We start from the raw sequence: 8,887 nt of genomic DNA, 5'->3' as shown, positions 1-8,887 counted from the left end.
AAAGGGGGGGTAATCAGAAGGGGGAATGAAGCATGAGAGACTATGGACTCTGAGAAACAAACTGAGGGCTTCAGAGGGGAGGGGGGTGGGGGAATGGGATAGGCTGGTGATGGGTAGTAAGGAGGGCCACGTATTGCATGGTGCACTGGGTGTTATACGCAACTAATGAGTCATCGAACTTCACATCAGAAACCAGGGATGTACTGTATGATGACTAACATAATATAATAAAAAAAAAACATTAAAAAAATAAAGTTCAAAGCTACTGAGTTCAGGTCATCAAAAGCAAGAGAAGTCTGAGAAACTGTCATGGCCAAGAGCAGCCCAAGGACACATGATAGCTAAACGTAACAATGTATCCTGGATGGGATCTTGGTAGAGAAAAAGGACATTAGGTTAAGAACTAAAGAACTATAAACAATTTGTGGACTTTAGTTAATAATAATGTATCTATATTGGTTCATTAATTATAACAAATGTAACACACTGAAGTAAGATGTTAACAATAGGGGAAATTGGGTATAGGCTGTATGAGAGCTCCGTACTATCTCTGCAACTCTTCCGCACATCTAAAACTATCCTAAATCTTTTTAAGTTTATTTTTTTTTAAACCCTATAGATGCTGATATTTGGGGAATACACGAAAAAAAGCTAGCTAATAACCCAAAAGCCAAAGCAATCCTGAGAAAGAACAGGTATAATTATATCTGATTTCAAGCTATGTTACAAAGCTATACGCAGGCACCTGGGTGACTCAGTTGGTTAAGCTCAGGTCATAATCCCAGGATCCCGGGTTGAGTCCTACATCGGGCTCCCTGCTTGGTGGGCAGTTTGCTTCTTCCCCCCCTGCTCATGATATCTCTCTCTCTCTCTCTCAAATAAACTAAATCTTTTTTTTTAAAAAAAGGTATATTAATCAAAACAGTGTGGTAACGGGCATTAAAAACAGGCCAATAGATCAGTGGAACAGAATAGAGAGCCCACACATAAACCCCCACATATATAGTCAACTAATTTTTGACGAGGTGCCAAGAACACACAATGAGGAAAGGATGGTCTCTTCAATAAATGGGGCTGGGAAAACTGGAAGTCCACATGCAAAAGAATAAAATCGGACCCCTAACCTTATACCATTCACAAAAGTAACTCAGAATGATCAAAGATAAAATGTAAGACCTGAAATCATAAAACTCCTAGAAGAAAACATAGGGAAAACAATGCTTGACATTAGTCTAGGCAATGACTTCCTAGATAAGTCACTGAAAACATGGCAACAAAAACAAAAATAAACCAGTGGGACTACATTAAAGAGCTTCTGCACAGCAAAGGAAACAGTGAATAAACTGAGAAGACAATCTACAGGATAGTAGAAAATATTTGCAAACCACATGTCTGATAAGGGACTAATATTTAAAATATATACAGAACTCGTATAAGAGCAAAAGAGAAAACAACCAAATTTAAAAATGAACAAAGGAGCTGAATAGACATTTTTCCAAAGAAGACATACAAATGGCCTACAAAAATATGAAAAGGTGCTCAACATCACTAATCATCAAGGAAATGCAAATCAAAACCACAGTATCACCTCCCACCTGTTTGGATGCCTTTTATCAAAAAAGACAAGAGATAGCAAATGTTGGCAAGAATGTGGAGAAAAGGGAACCCTGATATAATGTTGGTGGGATGTAAACTGGTACAGTTATTATGGAAAATAGTATGGCAGTTCCTCAAAAAATTAAAAACTGAACTACATGTTGCAGGAATCCCACTTCTGGGTATATTGCCAAAGGAATTAAAATCAGTATCATGAAGGGATATCTGCACACATATTTTCAGCATTATTCACAAATAGCTGAAATACGGCAATAATCTGTCAATGGATGAATGTATAAGGAAGGAATATCAGGGTGCCTGGGTGGCTCAGTTGGTTAAGCATCTGACTCTTGATCTCAGATCAGGCCTTGATCTCAGGGTTGTGAGTTCGGGCCCCACATTGCCTTCACCCTGGGCATGGAGACTACTTAAAAAAAAAAAATTTTTTTTTAAATTTACTTTGGGGCACCTGGGTGGCTCAGTCAGTTAGGCATCCAACTCTTGATTTCAGCACAGGTCATGGTCTCAGGGTCCTGAGATCAAGCCCTGTGTTGGGCTCCACACTCTGCATGGAGTCTGCTTGAGATTCTCTCTCTCCCTCTCCCTCTGACCCTACTCCCATCTCACATGCTCTCTCTCTCTCTAAAATAAATAAATCAATCTTAAAAAAAAAAAAAAAGAAAAAGAAGATGGAATATCATTCAGCCAGGAGAAATAAGGAAATCCTGCCATTTGTGACTACATGGATGGTCCCTGAATGCATTATATGGTAAGTCAGACAGAAAAGGACAAATATTATATGATATCACTTATAGGTGGAATCTAAAAAGAAATTGAATTTGTAAAAACAGAGAGTAGAATGGCAGTTACCAGGGACTAGGGAACAAGGAATTTGGGGAGATGTTGTTTAAGGGTGCAAACTTGTAACAAGTAGATAAATAAGTTCTAGAGATCTAAGGTAAAACAAAGTGATTATAGCCAAAAGTACTAAATTATAAATTTCAGTTACTGAGATTAAATCTTAACTGTTCTCCATACAAAAGAGAAATGATAAATATGTGACATGATAAAGGGCTAATGCTACTGTAGTCACACTGCAATATATAAATGTATCAAACCAACACCTTGTACAGCTTATATGTTGTTATATGTCAATTATTTCTTAATAAAAAACCAGCTTATGATCCAATCAACCTACATCAAAACCCTGAAGTTAATAAGCCCTATCCATGTCAACAGAGCTTAGCTTAATTCCTCACTTTTAAATATGAACATAGCCAAAGATTACTAGACACTCAAGAAAAGTTACCAAAAGTAAAGGCAGAAATCAAACCAGGGGCACCTGGGTGTCTCAGTCAGTCACGTGTCTGCTTTTGGTTTCAGCTCAGGTCATGATCTTGCGGTTGTGGGATCAAGCCCCATGTCAGGCTCTGTGTTCAGTGTGGAGTCTGCTTCAGATTCTCTCTCTCTCCCCCTCCCCTCTCTCTCTCCTCCTGTCTCTCAAATAAATAAACAAAATCTTTTTAAAAATCAAACCAAACAAGAAAAAAAAATGTATGTATATAGAAAACAGAAGTTTTAAAAAACCTGAAGTATCTTTAGAGAAGTAAGATATTGCATCCATGAAACAAGAATAAGAAAACTAAAAACAATGGAACTGGAAGGGAGGAGGCGGAAGAATTACATAACACTTAAAAAAAATCAGTACTTTTTTCTTAGCAAGAGTTTTAAGTTCAAAAAGAGAAATTTAACTTTGGGCTAATTAGGAAAAGTCATAATTGATAAAAAAAAAAAAGCTTATACGAATATATAAGGAATTTCCTAATAAGACTTTCTGAGAACAATTTAAGGGCATACTCTCTGACACATTTTCCAATATTTTTTATTTTGATAGTATTAAACATTTGTATTCTCTGATCATATTTTACAACATTCTTAATTAGCTTTGAGCAGTTTAAATTCAGCTACTACAATGACCACTTCTAAGAAATACTATACCAGGGCTGTCAATAAATGAAATAATATATACACATACATTGTAAACTCTGCTATAACAATACAAGATATGATGTATTACATTAGTAAGGGAAGAAGAACAGCCTAGGCAAAGAGGCAAGATAAGCTTTAAGATCAGGGCAAGATTTAGTTAAAAGAATTTGTGAAAATACATGAATTCTAAGATTACTAGAAACAGCAGACAGAATTGGTAATTCAGCTGGAAGTCATTTGTATGAATTTGTATAGATATCTGAGTAAAGTCACAGTATACGGACCAGGTGGTAATGAAATTAAATCACTGTGCAGAATTTAGAAGACCAAGTCAGAGGAGGTTTTCCTTCCATCATCTCTCAATGTAGAAGTTCTTCTCTTCTAATGGACAAAGGTCTCCATTAGAAGACCAGCACTGAACGCACCTCTTTTCCTAGAGCTGGGGACTGTCGGCTGTTAGAATGCAAACATTCTCACGTGAAGCAACAAAATCCTTACCTTCTTTTTCCCTCAACACCATACTCCCCTTTATTCTTCTGAATTCCATGACTCAGATGTGTATCTAAATCTTTTTTTTCAAATGTGTACCCAAAATCTCTTCTCAAGACAAAGACATTATATTGTTTATTGTTACTATTTTCAAAAGGAAAAAAGGAACTATCAAATCATAATAAAAAGCTCTAAGAGGGGCGCCTAGGTGGCACAGCGGTTAAGCATCTGCCTTCGGCTCAGGGCGTGATCCCAGCGTTATGGGATCGAGCCCCACGTCAGGCTCCTCCGCCATGAGCCTGCTTCTTCCTCTCCCACTCCCCCTGCTTGTGTTCCCTCTCTCACTGGCTGTCTCTATCTCTGTCGAATAAATAAATAAAATCTTTAAAAAAAAAAAAAAGCTCTAAGAAACAAACACTATGATAAACTAAGATTTTGATAGGTTAGAAAATAAAGTTAGAGAAATGACCTATGAAGTAGTACAAAAGTCATGAGCATAATTTTTAATACTGATTTAACAACAACCCAAAAAAAGTTAAAAAACAAAAAAAGGAATCACAGCTGTATCAAAAGGGAAACGGAGGGACTCAGTCGGTTAAGCATCTGCCTTTGGCTCAGGTCATGATCTCAGGGTCCTGGGATCGAGCCCCGCACGGGGCTCTCTGCTCAGTGGGGAGCCTGCTTCTCCCTCTCCCTCTGCCCCTCTCCCCGCTCATGCGCATTCTCTCTCTCTCTCTCTTTCCCTCAAATAACTAAAGAAAATCTTTTTTTTTTTTAAAGATTTTAATTTATTTGACAGAGAGAGTGCACAAGTAGGCAGAGCAGCAGGCAGAAAGAGAGGGAGAAACAGGCTCCCCACTGAACAGGGAGCCCAACCTGGAACTTGATCCCAGGACGTGACCTGAGCCAAAGGCAGCCGCTTAACCAACTGAGCCACCTAGGCGCCCCATCAAATAACTAAATAAAATCTTTTCAAAAAATAAGGTTAATGGAGAGAGTAAGTGATTTAAGGAAGATTTAAGAAAGCTAAATCCTCATCTGACAGTAACAGGAAATCAGCAGCTAATGTCTTAAGTAACTCAGGAAATAGGAGATACATATTACGTAGCATCAATAAGGTAAAGACTAGAAAAATAGATAACAGAGTCGAAAGTACTTGTCTCTGGTTTTTAAGCTGTGTATACATTCCTTTGACAAAAAAATTTCTCTAAATACCTTAAGCTTATTTGGCTTATGTATACAGATTAGAGATAAGTTAATGTACAGAAGTGTGGCTTAGGGGAAAGTTATTATTTCCAAGGAAGCTTTGTTTTGAATTTATATCATGAATTTGTTTTGAATTTATTATACTTCAAATACTTATATGCAAAGGGAATTTTATAGATACAACGTGATCAACATCCATCTACTTATCAGGTTTGTTTTTTGCTTTTTGTTTTCAGAGACAAATAGAGTGCGAGCAAGGGCGTATACAGAGGGAGAGGGAGAGAATCTTAAGCAGAGTCTGTGCTGAGCATGGAGCCCCACTCGGGGCTCGATCTCACAACCCTGTGATCATAACCTGAGCCAAAAATCAAGAGTCAGATGCTTAAAGAACTGAGCCACGCAGGTGCCCCTATTTACCAGTTTTAAAAGGATAACAATAAGTGATATACATGTTAAGAAAATGAAAATGTAGCTGTTAAAACAAGGAAATTTGTGAACATTAGAAATTTAATTTAAAAATATATATGTACACACACACACACACACACACACACACGTGTACATACATGTCTCAGCCTGATTACAAGGACTTGAGAAAGACTTTCCAGAAGGGGTTATCAATTTCCCTGCAAATTACAGGTGTGTCAATTGGCAGTTCAAAGCGGTCACTAAGGTTACAAGCCTTTCCAGAGCTTCTATAAGCACCAGGGGCTTTTCAAGGGCATGAAGTGGAGAGCGAGCACATGGTATCAAATTTTAGGGTAGATTGTAAAAGTGTAGGACCTTGAAGAACCAAGTTCAAGAACACCTCCTCTACCCAAATTTACCAAAAGTAGCTTCTTTTTTTTTTTTTTAAGATTTTATTTATTTATCCGACAGAGATAGAGACAGCCAGCGAGAGAGGGAACACAAGCAGGGGGAGTGGGAGAGGAAGAAGCAGGCTCATAGCAGAGGAGCCTGATGTGGGGCTCGATCCCATAACGCCGGGATCACACCCTGAGCCAAAGGCAGACGCCCAACCGCTGTGCCACCCAGGCGCCCCCAAAAGTAGCTTCTTGAATTGTCTTCTAAGCCCAATCCTATTTCAAAAGTTTTTTTGTTTTCTCTGACATTTTTGCCCATAAAGATGACCGTTATTTATCATGTCTGAAATTGTCCCCCTATGTTAAGTGACAGGCATTTAGATAACAACGATAACTCAGAAGTCTGTTTACAAACATTGCTATCTCTGATCAAGTTTATGTATTTTATATGCCTTTGAAATAGAGGAGGGAAATAGCCTGATTCATTTACTCATTTTCTTGTCTCTTAACAAACCGTAACTTTTCATCATCTCCTAATAGGTCTGCGTCAGACATACCTAGAACAACTGCATCTTAATGACAGACTCCCGGTTCTAAGCTGTAAGAAACCCCAGTGTTTCATGATTGTTTTCTATGTTTGTGATTCACAGTTAAGTCATTTTTTCAAAGGCCCCAACTCCATTTTGTAGATCTACACCAGTCCACAAACCCAGTGTACAAAGCCTTACAAGCCATGGTTATTATTCCTAACCAGTTATGTGCTGTCCACATTTTACGAAATTACCTAGTTCTGTTCTGCTGGAGCTGAGGCGGACATCTAAGCCTCGTGTTCATGTGCAGCTGAATCCACAATAATCCAAGGAGGGCTTTCAAGCGACTTCAAAACCTGCTAGAGAACTGCAAGGAAAAGCAAAACAGTTGTGTTTTAGAATCATTGAGAACATGACCTGAGTGGAAGGAAGACCAGGCTATTTTGATGGTGACAAGTAACACACAGCAGAGAATTACTCAGGGCCACTCCAATTTTTTTTTTTTTGCTTCACCTGACTTCATCTTTCTTCTGTATCTTCTGCCTAGCCAAAAAGCTCTCCCTTCCCCACAAAGAAGAGAAGGGTTAGAGAGTAAATGATGTATCATTGTTTATAAATAAACTCTCCTTAATTCAGTGTTCAAGCAGCCCTTCTTCCCTTACAGCACCCCTTACCCCCTCTCCTTTCATCTGAGGCTGTGCTAACACTTAAATGTCCTGCATTTGCAATTGTCTTGCCTAAGTGTCTTCTCTGATTTACCAACTTGGCCCCCAACCAGGAGAAAGTGGGAGAATTATGACACGTGAAGTGATGTACATTATTGCTTAAATACAATGAGATAACCACCATTATCCAGGTCAGTTCAGGAGTATTTCTTGAGACCATATGGGCAAGAACGGACTAGGTCTGCCAGGGTGTAAGTCACAGTGGAAAGCAAATTCTAGAAGGTAAAGTTGCTCAGATGCAGAGAATCAAAAGAAATATGCCCTTCTAGGCATTTCACTAATGTTTACCCAAAGCAAGGGAGAAATATAGTCAGTGCCACCTGTTTAGCCTTTATTTCCATGAAAGCAAAGGTCAGTGCCACCTGTTTAGCCTTTATTTCCATGAAAGCTCTCAAAAAGCCAGAAAGAGATGACTAGCTTGGTAAACTTGGCTGTTTCTTGACCCACGTTCAACCAAATCAGGTTTAATCCCTAGTCTGAAGCCAGCCTCAATTTAGCAGTTGCTCAAGAAATTAGTTCAGCTCTTGAAATGACCTAAGAGCTCAATTCACAGAATGAACCCAAACATTCAGGTTCATTTACAAAACACATCCTGTATACCAAGCCCTGTGCTAAACAGGATCTCATCACACTTAACCTACTGGACAATTCCAACTAGGCATTCATTGTTGTCCATGCAGAGACCAAGTCTCAGAGAGGGCAGGGTCACTGAGCTTAGCAGTGATGAGACAAACTGTACCCTGATCCGTCCAACTCCAAAGCCTTGCCACTCTCTTTTCCTTATTCTACTTCGTTCTAGCATTTCTCTGAAATTACATCCATTCATTTCACAAAGATTGTGCCTCTACCGTATTTCAGGTGCTGTAGTACAGCAGTGAACTCACAAACAACAGTGTCTGCCCTCACAGAGCCATCATTTCTTAACTTACTCCTGTTCGCTCCATATCAAAATATAATCTCCACGAGGGCAGAAATATTATGTGTCTTGCTTCCTGCATAGTTCCAGCACCAAGAATAGCCTCTCGTACATGTGTACGACAGACAGCAATGTGGTTCAAAAATCCCCACGGGGCGCCAGGGTGGCTCAGTCAGTTGAGAGTCTGACTCTTGGTTTCGGCTCAGGTCATGATCACAGGGTCATGAGAACGAGCCCTCCATCGGGCTCTGCACTCAGCCGGGAGTCTGCTTGAGACTTTCTCTCTCCCTCTGCACCGCCCCCTGCTCACTCACACTCTCTCTCTAAAATAAATAAATCTTGGGGGGGGGGAACCAACTCCAACCACGACATCCTCAGCAATGGTTAGGAAACTGATCAAAACGATCCACCAAACTGATCTTAGGCCCGTACACAGTTCCTGACAGTGCATTATCTTAGTGCTATACTACAAATGGCCACTATATAAAGCTTTAAATAGAATCCCTAATATATTTGTAATTTTTAAATGTTGAAATAAATAATAGTTTAGTTATCTTTAAGAGCTTCTTTTCCAAGCAAAAGAAAAAAAAAAAAAAAAACCAGTAAGAGATAGCCACAATACCACAGCAGGGA

The 8,887-nt window shown here is 39.1% G+C and overlaps 1 protein-coding gene across 1 annotated transcript in view; it reads right to left on the bottom strand.

Moving 5' to 3' along the window:
- The window catches only part of HKDC1 (hexokinase domain containing 1), a 56,940-nt gene extending 48,164 nt beyond the window's left edge, over positions 1-8,776 (bottom strand). Inside the window, exon 1 of the mRNA XM_002913727.4 lies at positions 6,868-8,776. The gene's annotated coding sequence lies outside the window, so the exon portion shown is untranslated. The remainder of the gene's footprint in view (positions 1-6,867) is intronic.
- Positions 8,777-8,887: the final 111 nt, after the last annotated feature.

The sequence above is a fragment of the Ailuropoda melanoleuca genome, chromosome 6 (genome assembly GCF_002007445.2).
Source record: "Ailuropoda melanoleuca isolate Jingjing chromosome 6, ASM200744v2, whole genome shotgun sequence".
NCBI classification, from domain to species: domain Eukaryota; kingdom Metazoa; phylum Chordata; class Mammalia; order Carnivora; family Ursidae; genus Ailuropoda; species Ailuropoda melanoleuca.
This window is presented reverse-complemented; position numbering and strand designations above follow the sequence as displayed.